Source organism: Triticum urartu, chromosome 3A, assembly GCF_056163025.1.
Source record: "Triticum urartu cultivar PI428250 chromosome 3A, HENAU_Tu73, whole genome shotgun sequence".
NCBI classification, from domain to species: domain Eukaryota; kingdom Viridiplantae; phylum Streptophyta; class Magnoliopsida; order Poales; family Poaceae; genus Triticum; species Triticum urartu.
In genome coordinates, this window is record NC_141875.1 from 738,121,832 (window position 1) to 738,144,731 (window position 22,900).

Here is a 22,900-nt window from a genome sequence, read left to right on the forward strand (position 1 = left end):
AATTATACATGGTTTTTTTAAAAACTATCTTTTTGCACGACAACTTTTTCACTTAACTTCCTCTCTTTTACAGACGATCATCGTGCTACACCCGTCCAGGATACGGCACAACGGAGACACAGGCGCAGACGTGCAGCAGGGACCCGCTCCAAGAATTCTTTTTAGATTAAGACCCTGCGTAAACCTTTTTTACTGTCTCTTGTTGATACATATCCACCGTTGAGAAGGATGCTGACGTCTTGGCATGTAGCCACGCCAGAACAATGCACGTACCTAGACACAAGGGGCTTCTTAAAAAGGCCATTATTTAGGCCCGGTTTATACCACAAAGACCGAATACCTTAGGGAGTGTTCGGCATCGCGAGTTTGGCCCTATATGCATCAGCTCCGAATCATTGTCTTTGGTCAAATGTTGGGTTTGCCCGGCTCCTGTGTTTTGGTGCCTTACGTTCTGCTTTACCGGCTAAGGTAGCACCAGGAGGACTACTGCGATTATGCCCTGGTTCATCCAGACGAGCACCTCAGTAGAGAAAGCCGAAAACTGACTGTCATGATATAGCGTGAGACTGGTCAACCACTCGATGACCTGTGAGAATGTTAGAATTCCTCCGCCTTAACGAAGGGCCGTTTTCCGGCCAGGCATGTACGCACCCCGGAATCGGGAGAGTGCGGAGCCACCAGGGGCTATCTAGTAGCCCCACTGTCAAACTCCTATGGCTAAGTGAAAGTGCTAAAGCATTATAGTCCGGTTGCCTCGCTCGCTCCGCTATCACCTCCTTAATAGGACCAAGACGTTGGGTTAAGTGTGAACACGTGTTTTTGCGAGCACCTCCGCATTATATGTGTGGGGGTTAAAGCCAACGACTGCAATCTTTCAGGTTATACACATGTATACATAAACAGCCGCCCAAGAGGCATCATATTACTTTCAGGCAAAAGTATAAAAATAGCCTTATAAAAATTATAAAAGCATTTCGCTTACAATGAGATTACATATCACTCAAACATAATATTTTTTGAGCACTGGGTCTCTATCAAACGGGCACCCTCAAGAACTTCTTCAAAGTAGTGCTCAGCAGCCTTTCGACCTATAGCCGAATCCCGCGCTGCAACATTGGTAGCATCCATCTCCGCCCAGTATGCCTTAACACGGGCAAAGGCCATCCGTGCGCCCTCTATGCACGCCGACCTCTTCATCGCATTAATGCGCGGCACCACGTCAAGGAACTGCTGCACCAAGCTGAAATAGCTATTCGGCTTTGACCTTTCCGTCCATAGCTGATCCACAACAGACCTCATGGAGAGTCCGGACAACCTATTTAGTTCAGCCCATTCGGCTAATTGGTCAGTCAATGAAAGTGGACGCTCGGGAGAATGGAATTGTCTCCAAAACAGCTGGTCTACTTCACCGTCCGTCTAACCCTGGAAGTACTTGGCCGCATCGGCAGCGCTCGCCGCCAAATCCATATACACATCCTCCGAACTCCACAGCTGATCCAGAGGGGCATACCATGGATCTCCGAACTTCCTCCGCAACATAAAGGATTTTCCAGCTACAATATCCCCGGCTTCCCGCAGCTCCTCCTTCTTTGCCCTCATAGCAGAGCGGAGGTCTTTTCTCGTCGCAGCAGCCTTCTCAAGGTCCGATGCCTTCGCTTGGTTTTCCCTTTCAAGAACCCGGCAACGGTCGGCGGCGGATTTTAATTCTATGGCCATCTTGGCCACTTGTCTCGGCTCTCGCCATGCGCGGCCTTCTCGGCTTGCAACTCTTCGGCCACCTTCAAAGCAGCCGCATTACCCAACCTCGCTTGTTCCTTGGCTCGGGCAAGTTCTGCCCGCAAGGCTTCAACAGTGGCAGCTCCATCTGCAGTCACAACATATTAAAGATGCTGGCATCATGCTGCTCTTCCTATTGTGGTGTTTATCAGATAATGACACTTACCCTGTGCCTCGTCAAGCCTTTTGTTAACAAGCTCGATGTCGGCGTCTGCCGCATCCAACTGCCGTTCTAAATGGGCAAACTCGCTAGTCCGGCTAGCCACCGGAGCTTCCATCACCTGCACATAGAGGCAATATGGTTATTACCTGGGAATATGTCCTCTGTTCGTCGTCGTTTCCGACGACAACCAGAGTCTCAGGGGCTACTATCTACACAGGGCACACCTAGCATGTGCAGGACTATCATACATTATTTTACGTACCTCAAAGCCTGTCAGTAGACTCATAAAAGCTTCATGTAATCTGCTTTCGGCGGACGATATTCTCTCCATCACCGTATTCATCAGCACACGGTGTTCATCTGACATGACTGCTCGCCCCACCAACTCCCTCAGAACATTCGATCGCACACTAGACGGTGCCGGACTCTTTTGTCTGCTCTCTTCGGGAGCCGGACACTGGGAGCTTCGGGGGTCAATGGGATTATCTTTCGGCCTCACCGGACTCGGAGAGGCCCTCCGCGACGACACTTCAGGGTCACCCACTTCCGGAGCGGAGGAGTCTGGAGGAGGCGTTTCGCTCTCCATCATCTCTAGAGGAAGATCCCCCAAAGACGAGCTCATTTGAGAGGGGCCAAGGCCCGAACTGCAAAAATATAAGCGGTGGTTATTTTCTCAGAAGAAAAAGATGGCATATCTGTACTATTAAAGTATTTCGGGTCACTTACGACTCGCGGGAGAATTGATCCCCCCGTGGACATTGTGCGGCAACAGCGCCCCCCAAGGTAGGACCCTCTGTGGGAGACTTCTTCTCCCGTTTGGAAGCTTCGGCTTCCGAATCCACGGGCGTAGTCCTTTTCCTCTTCTGGTCGTCTTCCTTCATGGAGACGCTCGCTCCCTCAGTTAGAATGGGCAGCGTTGGGGGCCCGCGTCCGCCCGCATTATCCTCCACAGTATCTTCCTTCAAGGGCTCCGGGCAAGGTGCGGTCTTGAGCATCTTTTCCAATACCAGATTTTCCAAACCCTCAGGGAGGGGGGCTGAACACCGAATCAACTTCGCCTTTGCTAGCCAGTCCTGGTCAAAAAGCAAACTCTCAGAAGTAACTTCATAAACAAAGGAGAGATAGTGTGTTCGGCCGGAAGATACCTTACCTGTTCGGCGGCGCGGTTACTACTCAGGCCCACGTCCTCGGTAATTTCTGGACACTCCACCTGAGGTCCGAAGAATGACTTGTACGTCTCCTCGTGCGTCAGGCCGAGGAAATTTTGAATGACACGCGGTCCCTCGGATTGAACTCCCACAGGCAAAGAGGCCGGTGTTTGCAAGGCTGGACTTGATGAACCAGCATAACTTGTATTACCGCAACCAAACTGAAATCCCCATTAAAGAAATCTTGAATGCGGCTTTGCAGTATAGGCACGTCCTTGGCTGGACCCCAGCTCAGACCTCTGCTGATCCATGACATCAGTTGTGGTGGAGGGCCCGAGCGGAAAACAGGGGCGGCCGCCCACTTGGCACTTCTAGGAGCCGTGATGTAGAACCACTCCTGTTGCCACAATTCAGACACCTCTGGTATGGAACCTTTGGGCCACAGAGCTCCCGTCATCTTGCGTATTGAGGCACCTCCACACGCAGCATGTTGCCCCTCGATCATCTTCGGCTTTACTTCAAAGGTCTTGAGCCATAGGCCAAAGTGAGGGGTAACCCGGAGGAAGGCCTCGCACATGACAATAAATGTCGTGATATGAAGAAAGGAGTCCGGAGCTAGATCATGGAAGTCTGGCCCGTAATAAAACATCAAACCCCTGACGAAAGGATCCAGAGCAAGGCCTAGACCCCGGAGGAAGTGGCAGACAAACAGGACGTTCTCGTTGGGTTCAGGGGTGGGGATGGCCTGCCCTCGGGGAGGCAGCCGATGCAAAATCTCGGCGGTCAGATATCTGGCCTCCCTCAACTTTTTGATGTCTTCTTCCGTGACGGAGGAAGGCACCCATCGGCCTTGAAGGCTAGATCCGGACATGACTGAAGGTTCGGAGCACCTGACCTGAACTTCAAGCGTTTGAGCTTGAGGTGGGGGAAGGATTCGATTGAGCATGGGAGGGAAAAATAAAAGCCTTGTCCTCTTTATAAAGAGGGTGAATATCAAGCGTCCTCTCCGTGTCCATTTGGACTTGCCTATAATCTAGGAGTCCTAGAAGCGGTTCGGCTACCCACGCTCGTATTGATGAGAATCCCGGAATAAGGGGACACGATCTCTGCTTTAACAAGACGTGCCAAGGAAACCGCCTCGCATGACGCGCTGAGGTGGGATAATAAAATGACTCGGATAAAGGCTTGGCCGTGGTGTGTCACACTACGGAATACGTCAGCAGTTTAGATTTGTGTAAATATTATTCTCTCTATGGCAATATGTGGAAACTTATTTTGTAGAGCCGGACACTATCTTTGTGTTCAAAATCTTCTATGAGGTACTTGGAGGAGGAACCCGCCTTGCAATGCCAAAGACAATCTGTGCGCCGGACTCATCGGCATTGAAGCCTGGTTCAGGGGCTACTGAGGGAGTCCTGGATTAGGGGGTGTCCGGATGGTCGGACTATACCTTCAGCCGGACTCCTGGACTATGAAGATACGAGATTGAAGACTTCGTCCCGTGTCCGGAAGGGACTTTGCTTGGCGTGGAAGGCAAGCTTCGCGATACGGATATGCAGATCTCCTACCATTGTAACTGACTTTGTGTAACCCTAACCCTCTCCGGTGTCTATATAAACCGGAGAGTTTTTGTCCGTAGAACAACATAGACAACAAAAATCATACCATAGGCTAGCTTCTAGGGTTTAGCCTCTCCGATCTCGTGGTAGATTTACTCTTGTACTACCCATATCATCAATATTAATTAAGCAGGACGTAGGGTTTTACCTCCATCGAGAGGGCCCGAACCTGGGTAAAACTTCGTGTCCCTTGCCTCCTGTTACCATCCGGCCTAGACGCACAGTTCGGGACCCCCTACCCGAGATCCGCCGGTTTTGACACCGACAACCATGTATTTACTACGCCAGATCACTGTAATCAACCCCCAGGACTCCAGCCAATCCATTCCAATAATCATGTCGTAACTGCCCAAAGGGAACAGCTTCAGAGTAGACTGGAATCGATGCCCCTGTATCTCATACTCACAGACCGACACTTCCATAGTGCAGCTTGTCACGGCTCCATCCGCCACCTTCACTCGCAAGGGTCGTGACATAGGTTGAACTTCAGGCAAAGACTCTGCAATGTCAGTGTTGATAAAGCTATGGGAGGATCCAGAGTCAACCAACATCAACAACGTCTTGCCGTTAAGTGTGCCTAGCATGCGGAAGGCCTTTGGAGCTTCGGTTCCTGTGGATGCAGCAGTGGATAATAGGCAAAGATCATCCTCTGAAGTGTCCTGCGACGCCGGAGATTCAGGCGGCATGGGTTCCTCCACGACATGTAATGGCACTGTGGCCACACGAACATGGCCAGGACCCCAACGGTCGCCACAAGTGAAACAGAACATGCGTGCCTTGCGGTAGGCTCGTAGTGTGCGGAGCTTGTCGTCCATTGGCGAATTGGCAATGGGGATTCGTGCATTATCTGGACTGCGCGGCCATCCGTCCCACCCACTCCGGCCGAGGAAGGCGATCCCTTAGAAAGAACCCCCGCCGAGGGCACCACCACTGGTAAAGGCAGTCTGGCCGTGAAGAGACATCCCTTGGAGGAGGGGGATTGTCCCTTCTGCCCAGCCGCGGCCTCCTGGTCCTGGCGCACCATGTCGGTGACCTCCTCCTGCAATTCAGCAAGAGCCATAGCAGTTTCCAAATCCTTCGGACCATGAAGCATAACGGCAACTTTCATACAATGATGCAATCCATCCATAAAATGCATGGTAAAGAACAAGGGATCCCAAGAACTGTGATGAGCTAACAAACTATGCATAGCTACATTAATGTGCTCTGCATATTCTAAGACTGATCCTTGCTGTTTAAGCCTAGAAAATTTGCGAAGCAACTGCTGAAATTCAGACCTCACAAATTGGTCTAAGACAGACCCAACGAACTGATCCCAATTAGCGGATTTAATGTGTGCATGTGACCATTCTAACCACAAGGCACCAACCCCTGTGAAATTTACCACAGCAGTATCAATCCAGACAGATGGATCGACTGCTCAAATATGAAAATATGCCTCACAACGAATCCTCCAACCCGTGGGATTATCACCGTCAAACTATGGACAGTCGACCCGAGAATTGCCCGCTCTAACACCTAGGACTCCACTTGAACGGCCTAACTCAATAGGATTTGGAATTGAAACCGTAGGGAAGGGGGTCCGGAACGTACCATTGACTGGGATCGGCGTTTGGAGGAGTGATCCCCCAAACGGCAGGGCCGGTAGAGGTGTTGCAGCGCGACGGCCACTTGGCCCGTGGCCGTCACCACTCCCGGCTGGATCGAGCAACCGTGTGTCCACCGCTATCGCAGGAAGGGGCGTCGTCCTCACGTCGCCACCGAGCGCTATCTTGGTCAGCTGCGCTCGGATGTCGCTGAGATCGGCCAGAAGCCGCCCGACTGCCTCATCCACCCCCGGCCGCCACGCCGAGAGCTCGCTGACCACCGGCTCTACCGATTGGAGCAAGGGCTCCATCTTGTCGAGGGACCGTTGGATCCCTAGAAGGGCTTTCACGATGCTGCTTCTCCCTTGGGCCGCCTCCTCCATCTTCTTCTACAAGTCGAGATCCGCCATGATCTGCTGGAGGCTGTGGGTCTTGGATTTCCCCAGATTGATGCAAAGAATTGGCAGCGGTGGTGGGAATTTGTGGCTTTGAATACCAGATGATACGATACTTAACTCTGGCTCAATTGATCTACCAGTTCGTCCTCAACAACTCGATTACAGAGAGGAATTATGTAGCAGCAAGAATTGGGGATTGAGGAATAGAGCCTGGGATGGGGTGGGAGATACACGCCCAATGGCGGCCAAAAGGTTCGGTGATCCAATGATACCCTAGCACCCCACTCACTCACTACATATACGGTCTTCACTTGCTCCAGGCTGGGCCGATGTAGCGGCTGTTGGGCCTTCTCTCCCGTTTGGGCTGGGTTGGAGTTGAGTTAACGCCTGTCTTTGATCCCACCGTAGTAGTTCCCATGACATTCCTTCCCCGTTTAGATTTGGCTTGACCCCAAGCCAAGGATCTGGGAAAGCGAGACTTGAGAGGAATTGCATCTTCCCACGGCGCCAATGAAGCTGGGAACCCGGACCAGTGAACCAGCACTTGCTCGACTTGACGCGTCCCGCATTGCATGACGCGACGCTGCACGATCTCCTCAGGTACCTGGAACTGCAGGAAGTCATCGTCCAGAGTAGGCAACTCTGGCATGATCGTGGTCTTGGGAGGAACAGTAGCCCGGAGCTGAGAGACATGCACCACCGGGTGAATCCTTGCGTGCTCCGGTAAGTCAAGCTTGTAAGCCACTTCCCCGACATGCTGCAACACCTGAAAAGGTCCGAAGTAGCGGAAGGAAAGTTTATGGTTAGCTCGAGTCGCCATCGAAGATTGGGCGTATGCTGCACCTTCAGGTAGACCCAATCGTGGACCACAAACACTCTGTCAGATCCGTGTTTGTCCGCATTTTCCTTCATCCATTAGCGAGCCCGAGTCAGGTGCTGTTGCAGAAGGGCCACCATTGTTGCTCGTTCTTGCGTCCATTGCGCCAAATTTGTCACAGTAGCATCGGCCACATTGGAGATACCAAAGAATCTTGGCTTGTGTCCATACAACACCTCAAACGGAGTTGATTTGAGCGCGGAATGTTATGACATATTGTACCAGAACTCTACCAAGGATATCCAGTCCATCCATTTGCGAGGGCAATTGTGGACGAAACATCGCAAGTAAAGCTCCATGCATTGGTTGACTCACTCTGTGGTGCCATCTGTCTGAGGATGCCGAGCAGAGGAGATATTCAATTTGATATGAGAGAGTTTAGCAAGCTCCTGCCATACCTTGCTGGTGAAAATCCCGTCCCTATCCAAGACCATTTTATCTAGAAGCCCATGCAATTTGAAGACATAGTCCATGTAAGCCTTCGCTACTTGGAAAGCTGAAAATGGATATCGAAGTGGTATGAAATGTGCATAACGTGTGAGCTTATCCACAACAACCAGAATTGAATTGAACCCTCTTGATGTAGGCAATCCCTCCACAAAGTCAAGAGTGACCATCTCCCATGCTTCCCCGGGCACCGGCAATGGCTGTAGCAATCCTGGGTACTTAACATGCTCTGGTTTAGCTTGTTTGCACACATAAAACTGTTTCACAAATTCCTTGATGGTTTGCTTCAACTGCGGCCAAGCAAAATTCTGACAGACACGACTGTAGGTTTCTTGGACTCCAGAGTGCCCCCCAATTGCTCCTGAGTGCAGTTCTTCCAACATCTTTTTCTGGACAGCAGGGTTGTTGCCAATCCACACTCGCCCTTTGTAGCGAATCAGACCATCCTGGACGCGGAAGGGTCCTTCTGCTGGCTCTTGGACTGCTGCATATGCCAAGATTTTAGAGCACTGCTGGTCTTGAGCATAGCCAGTTTTCACTTCTTCCAACCATCGAGGTACATAGACAGAGATCGCATTTGCTGTAGCTTCAGGGTGCCGAGATAAAGCATCAGCAGCTTGGTTTGCAGACCCCTTGCGGTACTCAATCCGGTATTGCAGACCTAATAATTTCGTCAACGCCTTATGTTGCCAAGGGGTTGTCAGTCTTTGTTCATCGAGGCAAGACAAACTGCGGTGATCTGTACGGATAATAAATTCTGTTGCCATCAGGTAGGGTCTCCAATGTTCCACAGCCATTAGCACAACCAAGCTCTTCTTTTCATATGTCGAGAGAGTACGGAGTTTGGGACCCAAGGCTTGGCTCAAGAATGCGATTGGATGCTGATCTTGCATCAGTATGGCACCGATCCCCTGGTCTGATGCATCTGTTTTCACCACGAATGGCTTGGAGAAACTGGGCAGTGCCAAAACTGGTGCGCTGGTTAGTGCCCCTTTTAGTGCCTGGAAGGATTCCTCATGCTGCGGAGTTCATCGAAACACCACTCCCTTCATCAGCAATTCGGTCAGAGGTCGACCAATGATGCCAAAATGACGAACAAATTTCCGGTAATATCCTGCGAGACCCAGGAATTGTCGCACTTCCTTAGTTGACTGAGGGCTAGGCCATTTCTGCACTTCGTCAATATATGTTGGATCAGTCTGCACTCCCTCTGCACTGACGACATGGCCCAAGTATGTCAGCTGATTGCGCCCAAACACACACTTGCTCAGTTTGACCTTCATTTGATTCTCCGTGAGCAGCTGGAATACCTTTCGCAACAACAGTACATGCGCTTCCAGTGTGATACTATGCACCAGAATGTCATCGATGAACACGAGAACCCCGTGGCGGAGAAGAGGTGCAAGCACAATGTTTATTCCACCCAGGAACGTGCTAAGTCCCCCAGTCACCCCAGAAGGCATCACTTTGAACTCAAAGTGGTGGTGGTGTGTCTGGAATGCAGCTTTAGCTTCATCCGATGGCCTCATCCGAATATGGTGATAACCCGATCTCAAGTCCAAACCGGTGAACCATTAGGATCCATGCAACTCATCAAGCAATTCATCGATGATCGGCAAAGGGTACCGATTCTTTATAGTTATCGCATTCAAGTGTTGGTAATCTATGCAAAAGCGCCATTCTCTGTCTTTCTTTTGCACCAGGAGAACTGGAGACGAAAAGGGGCTGCGACTAATTTGAATGATCCCCTGAGCTAGCATGTCTGCCACTTGTCTCTCAATCTTGTCTTTCTGCGCTGGACTGTATCGGTAATGCCGGATGTTGACTGGTGCAGCTCTGGGCAACAGATCAATTGCATGATCAAAAGGACAGGAAGGAGGTAATCCTTTAGGCTCATCAAACAATGCAGCAAATTCCTTGAGCAAAGCGCCTACTGCTGTAGGTATTTCAGCCTTGATTGCACATAGTTGCACTAGACATCTTACTGACTCTTGTATTTGCATAAGCTGCAGTTGGACTGCCGAAATGGCTGGGCACTCGGTCGCCACTGCTGATACTCCATGCAACTGAACGAACTTTCCCTGATGCTTGAACACCCTGTATTTACTGCCCCAGATCACTGTCATCAACCCCCAGGACTCCAGCCAATCCATTCCAAGAATCATGTCGTAACTGCCCAAAGGGAACAGCTTCAGAGTAGACTGGAATCGATACCCCTGTATCTCATACTCACAGACCGACACTTCCATAGTGCAGCTTGTCACGGCTCCATCCGCCACCTTCACTCGCAAGGGTCGTGCCATAGGTTGAACTTCAGGCAAAGACTCTGCAATGTCAGTGTTGATAAAGCTATGGGAGGATCCAGAGTCAACCAACATCAACAACGTCTTGCAGTTAAGTGTGCCTAGCATGCGGAAGGCCTTTGGAGCTTCGGTTCCTGTGGATGCAGTAGTGGATAATAGGCAAAGATCATCCTCTGAAGTGTCCTGCGACGCCGGAGATTCAGGCGGCATGGATGGCGTCAACAAACCCACGAGTTCCTCAACGACATGTAATGGCACCGTGGCCGCACAAACATGGCCAGGACCCCAACGGTCGCCACAATTGAAACAGAGCATGCGTGCCTTGCGGTAGGCTCGTAGTGTGCGGAGCTTGTCGTCCATAGGCGAATTGGCAATGGGGATCCGTTCATTATCTGGACTGTGCGGCCATCCGTCCCACCCAATCCGGCCGAGGAAGGCGATCCCTTAGAAAGAACCCCCGCCGAAGGCACCACCACTGGCAAAGGCGGTCTGGCCGTGAAGCGACATCCCTTGGAGGAGGGGGATTGTCCCTTCTGCCCAGCCGCGGCCTCCTGGTCCTGGCGCACCATGTCGATGAACTCCTCCTGCAATTCAGCAAGAGCCATAGCAGTTTCCAAATCCTTGGGACGATGAAGCATAACGGCAACTTTCATACCATGATGCAATCCATCCATAAAATGCGTGGTAAAGGACAAGGGATCCCAAGAACTGTGATGAGGTAACAGACTATGCATAGCTACATTAAAGTGCTCTGCATATTCTAAGACTGATCCTTGCTGTTTAAGCCTGGAAAATTTGTGAAGCAACTGCTGAAATTCAGACCACCCAAATTCGTCTAAGACAGACCCAACGAACTGATCCCAATTACCAGATTTAATGTGTGCATGTGACCATTCTAACCACAAGGCAGCAGCCCCCGTGAAATTTACCACAGCAGTATCAATCCAGACAGATGGATCGACTGCTCAAATATGAAAATATGCCTCACAACGAATCCTCCAACCCGTGGGATTATCACAATCAAACTCTAGACAGTGGACCCGAGAATTGCCCGCTCTAACACCTTGGACTCCACTGGAACGGCCTAACTCACTAGGATTTGGAATTGAAACCGTAGGGAAGGGGGTACGGAATGTACCATTGACCGGGACCGGCGTTTGGAGGAGTGATCCCCCAAACGGCAGGGCCCGTAGAGATGTTGCAGCGCGACGGCCACTGGGCCCGTGGCCGTCACCACTCCCGGCTGGATCGAGCAACCGTGCGTCCACCGCCGTCGCAGGAAGGGGCACCGTCCTCGCGTCGCCACCGAGCACTATCTTGGTCAGCTGCGCTCGGATGTCGCTGAGATCGGCCTGAAGCCGCCCGACTGCCTCATCCACCCCCGGCCGCCACGCCGAGAGCTCGCTGACCACCGGCTCTACCAATTGGAGCACGGGCTCCATCTTGTCGAGGGACCGCTGGATCCCGAGAAGGGCTTTCACGATGCTGCTTCTCCCCTGGGCCGCCTCCTCCATCTTCTTCTACAAGTCGAGATCCGCCATGATCTGCTGGAGGCTGCGGGTCTTGGATTTCCCCAGATTGATGCAACGAATTGGCAGCGGTGGTGGGAATTTGTGGCTCTGAATACCAGATGATACGATAATTAACTCTGGCTCAATTGATCTACTAGTTCGTCCTCAACAACTCGATTATAGAGAGGAATTATGTAGCAGCAAGAATTGGGGATTGAGGAATAGAGCCTGGGATGGGGAGGGAGATACACGCCCTACGGCGGCCGAAAGGTTCGGTGATCCAACGACACCCTAGCACTCCACTCAGTCACTACATATACGGTCTTCACTTGCTCCGGGTTGGGCCGATGTAGCGGCTGTTGGGCCTTCTCTCCCGTTTGGAATGGGCTGGAGTTGAGTTAACGCCTGTCTTTGAGCCCACCCTAGTAGTTCCCGTGGCAAATAGTTCCTTGGCATCAGAAATAGACCCGTTTATGGCCAAATCTACCGTGCTTACATTACCAAGATTACCAGAAACATTATTATGCAATACAGAAACCACTAACAATTTATAAAATTACGACATATTATATAGATCACTAACAGTTGGCATAGCAGGGACCAAATCCAAGCTACCTTCAGCTGCAATGCTCGTTGAAGATTTATTAGATGCTTGACTTCACTGCAGTGATTAATATGAACAACTAGGGTCGGGTTGAGGGAGCAGATGCTACGGATGGATGAGGAGTTCGAGATAGAACTCTCAATATCTACCAAGTACATGGCCCACTGCTTATTTGTTCTTGTCCAGTTGCCGAACTCAGAATTTGATCGATGATGGCCCTCTAAACCGTGACACAGCCAAACTGCATCAACCCAATTGGTTTTTTGTCTATTGCTTAATGCCTACTCCCTGCATCAGCAGCCTGTGAATGATAAAACCCGTGGTGATACATCAGCACGGATGCTATTTTGCTGTTCTCTACGGAGTATACATGATAATAGTAAACAGCTAGCGGTGTACCCAGGGGATGATATGGTGTACTTACAGCAAAGCGTGGGGAGTGGCAGGTGCCAGATCCCGATGTAAGGGGAGATGTTGTTGATCAGGGAAGGGCACCTCTCTTTGCACGTGGATCTTGATTCTTTGACAGGCTTCAGGAATAACTTTGATTGGTGGTTCCTTCACTTGTGGTATCAATTGACGCAGCCGGTGATGATGACATTGCTGTGGATGATGTGTCTGTGCACAATGAAATAGCAGGATGAACCCACTAGTGCAGAACCGGGCAATAGCACCGGTTCGTAAGGCCTTTTAGTGCCGGTTCGGTAACCGGCACTAAATTGTGGGCACTAAAGCCACACACCCACCCACCTTTAGTACCGGTTCAGCATGAATCGGTGCTAAACGGCAACCACGTGGCACGAGCCAGCTCCGTGGGCGCGTAGGACATTAGTACCGGTTGGTAACACCAACTGGTACTAAATGTTTGAGTGTGTTTTGGTTTTATTTTTTATTTTTACTTTAATTTTGTGCTTTCAATTTAATTTAGAGACTTTTTTACATTATAATGAGTTGTTAAATCATTAGGTGAATGTACCGCAGATTAGTTTGAGTGGATGCATGTGGATCCTAGCTAAGTCGTCAAGTATATGTCATGCATATCCATATTATATATACTTGATCACCTAATTAAGTGATCGAGGTAATATGGATATGGCATATACTTGATCACTTAGCTAGAATCCATCCAGTTGAAACTAATATGCAGTTTCTTTCATAAATGATATAATAACTCATCATCATCATAATATTAATATAAAAACTCTTGCATCATATATATCATCACCAACAACAGTTTTCATAGCAGCTAAAAATCATCATATAATAGTCGTCTCATTACCACTACTTAATCATCATATAGTCATTACCGCTATCTAATCACCACCAACACTAGTTTAAAGAAGAAACATTCACTTGTACCAGAAGCAAAGATATCATCGAGTTCAATATGGTAATGATATTATAAGCTTTCACTACTTAATCATCATATAGTCATTACCGCTATCTAATCACCACCAACACTAGCTTAAAGAAAAAACATTCACTTGTATCAGAAGCAAAGATATCATCGAGTTCAACATGGTAATGATATTATAAGCGTTCATAACACCACAAAAGCAAATCACTCTTTGAGATTAAGTTCAGGACGAAGAACACGGACATGAGAGGACAAGTACTAAGAGCATGAACTAGCTAATTAATCACTCCTGCTGCTCTCTCTCGGGTAAAATAGCATAGAACATGTATAGCTTTGATGATTCATCATATTGGAGCATGCAGATGAACCTGTCTCCTAATCGTGGGTTGCGCTTCTGATTACTGCCCCCTAGTACTTCTCTGTGATCGTTCACAATTTTGCTCCAGTCTTTTACTATTAAGCATTCCTCGCTATTAGAAATCCTGAATGCACTAAAGTGCATTGTAGGATATCTTGGCCGTAAGCTAACAACATTCATGGTACCTTTAGTCTCGATCCAATCAGGCACAACATTCATCGGGAGTCCCTGTTGAAGAACATCGTATAGTAACATACTTAGCAATGAAGTTTAGCTTAAAAAATAATGTATGCAAAAGATGCACTGAGGAGAAATAGTAGAAATCTTACCATCTTTCCTAAATATATGTGACCGTAGTTCAGTACGAACACTATTGGTCGCACATTTTGAGTACTATCATTTCTAAGTGCAGGAAAAAAAATTGTCTTGACAGCATCAAGATCCTCAAGCCATGAAACATAATGACTTGTCTCCTCGCAGTTTAGTTCAGCCCCGGGACAGTGGACGGTCCTGTCTACCAAGCGCCGGACATGTTTGCTTGATTGGAAGTAAGCTCTCAATATAAATTGAGATCTGTTACTTATTCAACTGGTTCAAATAATCTCATATCCAAGACATAAATATGGTTGAGAAACTCACATAATGGTAGAACTAGAGGCGTCTGCACATCGACCCAGATGTCTCTATTACCTTCAATATCATCTTCCGGACGAATATCAAAGGTGATAACCATATCAGGCTCAAATGCATAAGCCTTGCATAGTGCTTGCCAAGTTTTGCATTCAAAATAGGTGTATGTGTCTGCATTGTATAATTTGACGTTGAAGGTATAACCATGCTCGGTCTTCAAGTAAACTCTTTTTACCTCCATAGTTTCATTAGGACTGAAACCTATCTTATCCAAGACAAAAATTCTTGCATGGCAGGGGATACGCTAGTAGAATAGTGAAAAATTAAAATTAAAAGTTGAAGCAAATGAAGCATAAGTCATGTTTAATTACAAAAAAAGACTTGTCGTTGTGACTTACTGTATCCACTTTGAAGTTCTCATCCAGCTTGATGCTGAAGCGTCTATCATCAACTAGAAAATTTCTGCCGAACAGGCCGCGCTGGTCTTCGCAGTATTCGCACATAATGAAATCGTGTTCGTCGTCGGACGACATTCCTATGTTCATAGGTGAAACATTAAACACTTATTAGTTCTATTAATTCAACTAATTCTGTTAATTCAACTAGTTCAACTAATTAATTCAACTAATTCAACTAAGCACTTACGAAAAATATACCTAATTAATTGAACTAATTCAACTAACTAGTTCAACTAATTAATTCAACTAAACTAGTTCTATTAATTTTCTTATTAAAAATAAGGTAGCTAGTTCTATATAATAAAATGTTAATTAGATAATGAAATCTCATATAACTAAATTAAATATATATCTAACATATAATTTATATCTAATTCATCTAACATTTGACATTAATATCTAACATATATTCATATATAGGTGAAACATTAAACACTTACTAGTTCTATTAATTCAACTAAATAAACTAGTTCTATTAATTCAACTAAGCATTTACTAAAAATAAACTAGTTTTATTAATTTCTCACTAAAATAAAGTAGGTAGTTCTATATAGTAATATTTTGATTAGATCATCAAATTTCATATACCTAAATTTTCTTACTAAAAATAAACTTGTTATATTAATTTTCATACTAAAAATAAACTAGTTATATTAATTCAAATCTCATATATATACCTAATTAATATCTAGTTAATTCATCTAAAATTGACATTAATATTTAACATCTTTTCCATATAATTCATCTAACATTAATATTCTAACATTATTATCTATGTAATTTATCTAACATTAATCTAAACAACAGAAAATAGAAAATAAGTAAAAACAATGTGTGTGTGTGTGTGTGTCTGTCTGTGTGTGTGTATGTGTGTGTGTACAAGCGGGGGGCGGCGGCGTACGGGCGGCGGCGCGAGACCGCGATGCGACGGGGACGGGCAGTGGGCGAGGCGGCGGCGACGGGCCGCGGGGGCGACAGCGATGACGGCGACGACGGGTGGCAGGGGCGACGGCGGTGACGGCGACGACGGGCGGCGGGGGCGGCGAGGGCGGCAGGGCCTGCGAGGGTGGCGCGCGATGGGCGACGGCGCGGCGATGGCGGCGATGTCGCGCGAAGAAGTTGGATCGAGAAGAAGTGGTCGATGAAACTGAATTTTTCATAAGTGCCATATATATAGGAGGGGCCTTTAGTACCGGTTGGAGCCACCAACCGATACTAAAGGCCAATTTTCGCCAGGCCAAGGGGCGGGAAACAGCCCCTTTAGTACCGGTTCGTGCCACGAACCGGTACTAAAGGCCCAATCATTAGTACTGGTTGGAGCCATCAACCGGTACTAATGGTTGTGCGCTGCCATCGGCGGTGCACAATGTTTAGTCCCACCTCGCCGAGCGAAGGGCAACCTCACTGGTTTATAAACCCAATCGCGGCTGCTCCTTCGAACTTCTCTATATAGCAGGCTTCTGGGCCTAACTATGGCGCGCTGCCCTGTGAGCCTGCTGGCCCTTCTGGGCCTGTATTTGCACACCCTAGGTCTGGCAGGCACACTGGGCAGCGCGCCATAGTTAGGCCCAGAAGCCTGCTATATAGAGAAGTTCGAAGGAGCAGCCGCGATTGGGTTTATAAACCAGTGCCCCAACAAATTTTTTATATAGTTTTTTCTTTTCTGCATTATTTATTTTCTTCTATTTATTTTTGAGTAATTTTTTTATATAGTTTTTTTCTTTTCTGCATTATTTATTTTCTTCAATTTATTTTTGAGTAATTTTTTTATATAGTTTTTTTCTTTTCTGCTTTATTTATTTTCTTCTATTTATTTCTCAGTAGTTTTTTTCTGTATTTAGTTTCTTTGTGACCCTCTCTACTCTTTCGCACATGCTATGTGGGTGAAATGATGATACCATGCCAAGTTTCAACATTTTCAGAGTTTATTTTGTAGTGATTTTCAATTTCACGGTCATTTAGCTCTCTAACAATTAGGTAAATGACTGAAAAACAACAAAAGATGTCAGAACATGTTGGAAGTTGATGACGTCGCTTTGAATGTTGCATACTGAACACAAAAGAAGTTCGGAGTTCAAATAAGTTTAAAAAACATTGAAGTGCCCGTGTAACAGATGAGTTCTCGTCCGAAACCCTGATACTCCGAAAGAGTTTGTATAGTTTGTACACGAAGTGCGTCCAGTTTTTGCCGGGACCCTCTCTACTCTTTCGCACATGCTACGCGGGTGAAATGATGATACCATACCAAGTTTCAACATTTTCAGAGTTCATTTTGTAGTGATTTTCAATTTCACGGTCATTTAGCTATTTAAACAATTAGGTAAATGACCGAAAAACAACAAATGATGTCAGAACATGTTGGAAATTGATGACGTCGCTTTGAATGCTGCATACTGAACACAAAAGAAGTCCGGAGTTCAAATAAGTTCAAAAAACATTGAAGTGCCCGTGTAACAGATGAGTTCTCGTCTGAAACCCTGATACTCCGAAAGAGATTGTCCAGTTTGTACACGAAGTGCGTCCAGTTTTTGCCGTGATCCTCTCTACTCTTTCACACATGCTATGCAAGTGAAATGATGATATCATGCCAAGTTTTAACATTTTCACAGTTCATTTTGTAGTGATTTTCAATTTCACGGTCATTTAGCTCTTTAAACAATTCGGTAAATGACTCAAAAACAAATGATGTCAGAACATGTTGGAAATTGGTGACGTCGCTTTGAATGCTGCATACTGAACACAAAAGAAGTCCGGAGTTCAAATAAGTTTAAAAAACTTTGAAGTGCCCGTGTAACAGATGAGTTCTCGTCCGAAACCCTGATACTCCGAAAGAGATTGTCCAGTTTGTACACGAAGTGCGTCCAATTTTTGCCGTGACCCTCTCTACTCTTTCGCACATGCTATGCGGGTGAAATGATGATACCATGCTAAATTTCAACATTTTCACAGTTCATTTTGTAGAGATTTTCAATTTCACGGTCATTTAGCTCTTTAAACAATTCGGTAAATGACTGAAAAACAACAAATAATGTCAGAACATGTTGGAAGTTGATGACGTCGCTTTGAATGCTGCATACGGAACACAAGAAGTCCGGAGTTCAAATAAGTTATCAAAAATAAAAAAGAGGTGCAATGCTGGTTAATTTGCTTCAAGCCTTTCGGAATAGTGTAGTCTGCACTGCACATAGCTCAGTGCAATCTATGCTATTCCAAAAGGCTTGAAACTAATCAACGTGCAGGTGAGCATTGCGCCTCTTCGTCATTGTCTCTGCACTCACGGCTTATAAACCACTCATACTGCCTCTCTCTTGGCGAGGTGGGACTAAAAATCAGCTTACTAAGAAACTCTAGTACCGGTTCATGCCATGAACCGGTACTAAAGGTCTTCGTGGAGCCCCAGCCTGACCACAGCCGCACTGGCCTCATTAGTACCGCTTCGTGGCATGAACCGGTACTCACGGTTGCCCATGAACCGGTACTAATGATGCCCGCCCGCCTAGCCGTTGGAACCGGCACTAATGGTCACATTAGTGCCTGCTCAAATTCAAACTGGCACTAATGTGCTTCACATTTGACCCTTTTTCTACTAGTGACCCCTGCAGACAGTACAAGCAGAACTCTCTATAACTAGTATCAAAAAGGAATATGCAGAAAAGAGTTTGCTCTTGAGGAAGCACACTAGGCAGGGTCATACTTTGCTACATCATATGTCATGAACTGCTCTGCGGTACGCATTAGACATTCCTTTCGGTTAGTGGTCAGGTTATTTGTAGTTTAAAACTCCTTGAAGTTTGGCAAATTTGTGAACCAAATAAGCAAAACAAAGTGTAGGTCCAACATCATTAGAGCAGAAAACTAAATCATGAGTACATTACCAAGATTATTGGGAAGGTTAGGCCATACAGGACATTACAATTCAAGTTCCCATGATATTATAGCTCGTAAAACCTGCTGCCAGCCTCCCATCATACAGACATAACAGTTCATCTCGACACTCAGTTGATTAAAACAAATTGGTAGAAATTGAGGTAATACTAGCACATATGCCCGTGCGTTGCAACGAGAGAGATTTTTTTTACGAGAAGTATCGGAGAGATAATTGATGTGTCCATCAAAACGGTCTCCATAGTGGTGGGGCTACAGAGCGAGGAGCTGCGATGTTCTCATGGGTCATGTTTGGCCCATGAGATCTTAATAGTGATGGGGTTGGTCGGAGTGGTGGCCACCACCCAACTTGTGCCTTTTTTTCTTCGTGTCCTCCACCGTGTCTAGGTTGTGATTGCCTCCTCATTTTGTGGCAGCACGGCGACCTTCAGGGCATAGTTGCTTTGACCACTCTCTCCTATGATGACGTAACATATATAGTACAAAATGCAGCGAATCCCATTTCATTGGTATAATCAACACATAACCAGGTAGTCCCTATTTTACCAGGGTTTATTCTCTGTAATTATTTCAGCGATCACTTGCCCACATATTTTTAGTCAGAGCCAAACCAACATATCATCTTCTATTGCCATGTGCCCACAATTTCTTTTAATTATAGTCAACATATTCTTTTTAATTGTTAAATAGCACGTCGGATGCACAATAGTTCAAGTCTGGCCAGGCAAGTGGCAGGCACAAAAACGACATGTGTTTGTAAGGCGGAACAAAAATTCAAAACAACCCCTGAGTTGAAGGATCAAACTCACGACCTCAAAAACTCGACCACATACTGCTAGCCACTCGAACAAACAGCTCCTACTAACAAATGGCCAGTGCGAATGTTTAATAATATACTGTAGCGTACCATTCAAAACATTTTTTTCTCATCTTATTGAACTTATCAAAAAATAAATTAATTATTATGATATCTCGAATATTCTTCGTAACATGAAAATTTATTGAAATTCACAGAAAAATTAAAAACATGAAGCTTTTATAAGAAAACAAACATTTTTTTGAATATGTGAACAATTTTTGAAAATTAAATATGTTTTGAACATTGAAACAATTTTCAAAAACATGTTTTCTAACACAAGCATTACTTTGAATTTGCGTACTTTCAATAGAAATGAATATTTTTTGAATTTGTATCATTTTCAAAATGCAATTTATTTTGAAAATATCGAACAATTTTGGAAAACATAAATAAATGCGAAAGTTATCTATATTTTTTAATAAATTCCGGATTGGGAAGAAAAATCTAAAATTTGGGAAAAAATTCGAAATGTTAAAAATATAATAAATTCTGGAGATTTTACGAAAATTTAATCAAAAACTAAAATTCTGAAAATTGAATTTATGAAAAAACGAAAAAAAAGAAAGTTGAAAGAGAAAAAGGAAAAAAGAAAGAGAAAAGAAAAGGGAAAGAAAAGAAAAAGGAAAGAGAAGCAGAACAGAGAAAAAATAAAAATGGGCCGTCCCAATACTGGGCGCCATATGCGAAACTTCGTCTATTTTCCGCCCAGAGCGGTAAATAATGGTTCTCAGCTGCATGGACAGGAAATAAATGGGCTGGGCCTCAGCGCTCGCGGGCACGTATGAAATTTTGGATAAAACTGTTTCTTTTATGGCAGATGGACACACACAAAATTAGTACCACCTTGGATAGAACAAAAAATTTGATGATGAATGGATGAAAAAATCGGAGAAACGCACCTTGCTTTATTAGTAGGTAAATAGATAGATATAGATACTCGATACATACAGAGAACATTATTGCAGCAACATTAACAGAGTTAATCTTGGGGGAAAACAGTGCCAAATTCTAATTGGCATTTGGGGGAAAATGGACATGATACAGTTATGCAAGGAAAAATGGAATACCTTCGATGGCAAGATCTTGCTTTCAAGTTCTAACGAACTTGAATAGATCGTTAATGCAGTTCAAATCGTTCGCCAATTCTTCAGTTTGTTTCAGTAATAGAATACGTTGAATCACTATTATAGAGAAAATGAGAACTTTGATGATTATACTGTTGGGCAAATAAGCCGCGGTGACAAGCCAGCCATGTCGGGCGCGTGTATGAGCGCGCGCTGTGTGTGTCAGGTGCGTCAGGCCGCTGCGTAGGTGTGCGTGTGAGCATGCGTGTGGTGCATGGGCGTGTCCGTGCAGGTGTACACCGCATGTGTGTGTGTAGTGGAGCCGTTGGCAATCGGGACGTGGTGATCGCGTGGGTTCGTTGTGGGCTCGGCGCGGCGAGCGCATGGAGACGCGGGCGTGGGCGCGCGTTGAGCGGGCCAACCAGGCGTAGGAGTGGGTAGAGGCATGGGGGTCATGGCCCAGCGCTGGCCCGGGTATAAGATTGCGGCATCGATCGTTGTAACGGTGGGAGTGTTGAGTTCGTGCTCAAGGGAACGCCGTGGTTGCGGCAGGCGTTCGTGCGCCAGAAAAGCTCTCCCTTCACCGTGTCTATCTCCTTCTTCCTCGCCCTTCTCCATTGGCTCGTGCCACAGCAAGAGAGAGAGCTAGAGAGGAGCTAGGGCTAGCTAGGGTTTAGGGTTTTGCAAGAACATATACATTTTCAAACGGTATCAATATTAGAGAGCTTAGGTGAGAAACTTGTAACTCACACTTGTATTCATCTTTATTGACCTTTATGCGAAATAAATACTCGTTGTCAGGACTTTGCATGGCAACTTTAATGAAGACAAATTTAATCCCTGAAAAGAAAGAAAAAAAGAAGTGTCACAAGTTATGGCCTGAAGCTCACTTAAAGGAACATGTAATGAAACCTCCATTACCTTCCCCTTCAACAACTCCAAAACCAAGAAATTTATTGTACCACATAAGGGCATCTTCAATGGTTGTAAGATAGTTGTTGGTAGATTTTGACACATAGGATTTTTGATGATGGGTCATATAATAAATGATGAAAGAGAGAAAGATTGTATGTACATGAACCAACACCCTTTGCACAAGCTCCAATGTAAAATGAGCGAGCACCTTATTTATTATGTCACATCCTATTGGGCAAAACTACATACAACTCATTGAAGTTGTTGTATGTTAAGATGTTGGTTGATGACATGGCATATTTTACTAACAAGATAACATACAAATTGTTGAAGATGCCCTAATAGCTTCGTGTAGGTTCCTTTTCCCCTTCGTGTCAATATTAGCTTCAAGTGCTTCGATAGCTGCAATCAAAAAAGGTGTACCAAGGCATGCAGATTTCAGGTTGTATTAATTGGAGCTAGGATGTCAAAAGAACCCCTCAGCCTGGACTGTTTGGATTCGAGATCTGACTCGCCGGTGAGCTTACATTCGGATCTTTTCTTTAGATTGGCTGCAGAGATAGTTTACAAGAATTCAGGAGAGACCAGTATAAAATCAACCGTCGATCAAATCGTGCACACGGTGAACCTTTCATAACAAAAATAAGCAATTACTAGATTGCAATATACATTGTCCATTACTGCAGAACACAAGAGACTGAAGAAATGTTTGAAAACTTAGTGGACAGAGCCCCCACAAGACTTGCCTCGAGTCCCCTGTGCTGAATCCTTTAGCCCAAACTCGCCCTTTCAGTTCAACTCACATTGCAACACCCTCAGTCGCCCACGCACGAGCATTCGAAGCATAAACAAACTGAGATTCACGAATTAACCCGCTCACCACCATCACTGAACTGAATAGCTAACAATTGGTACTGTACACTACAGTGTACGCTCCATACA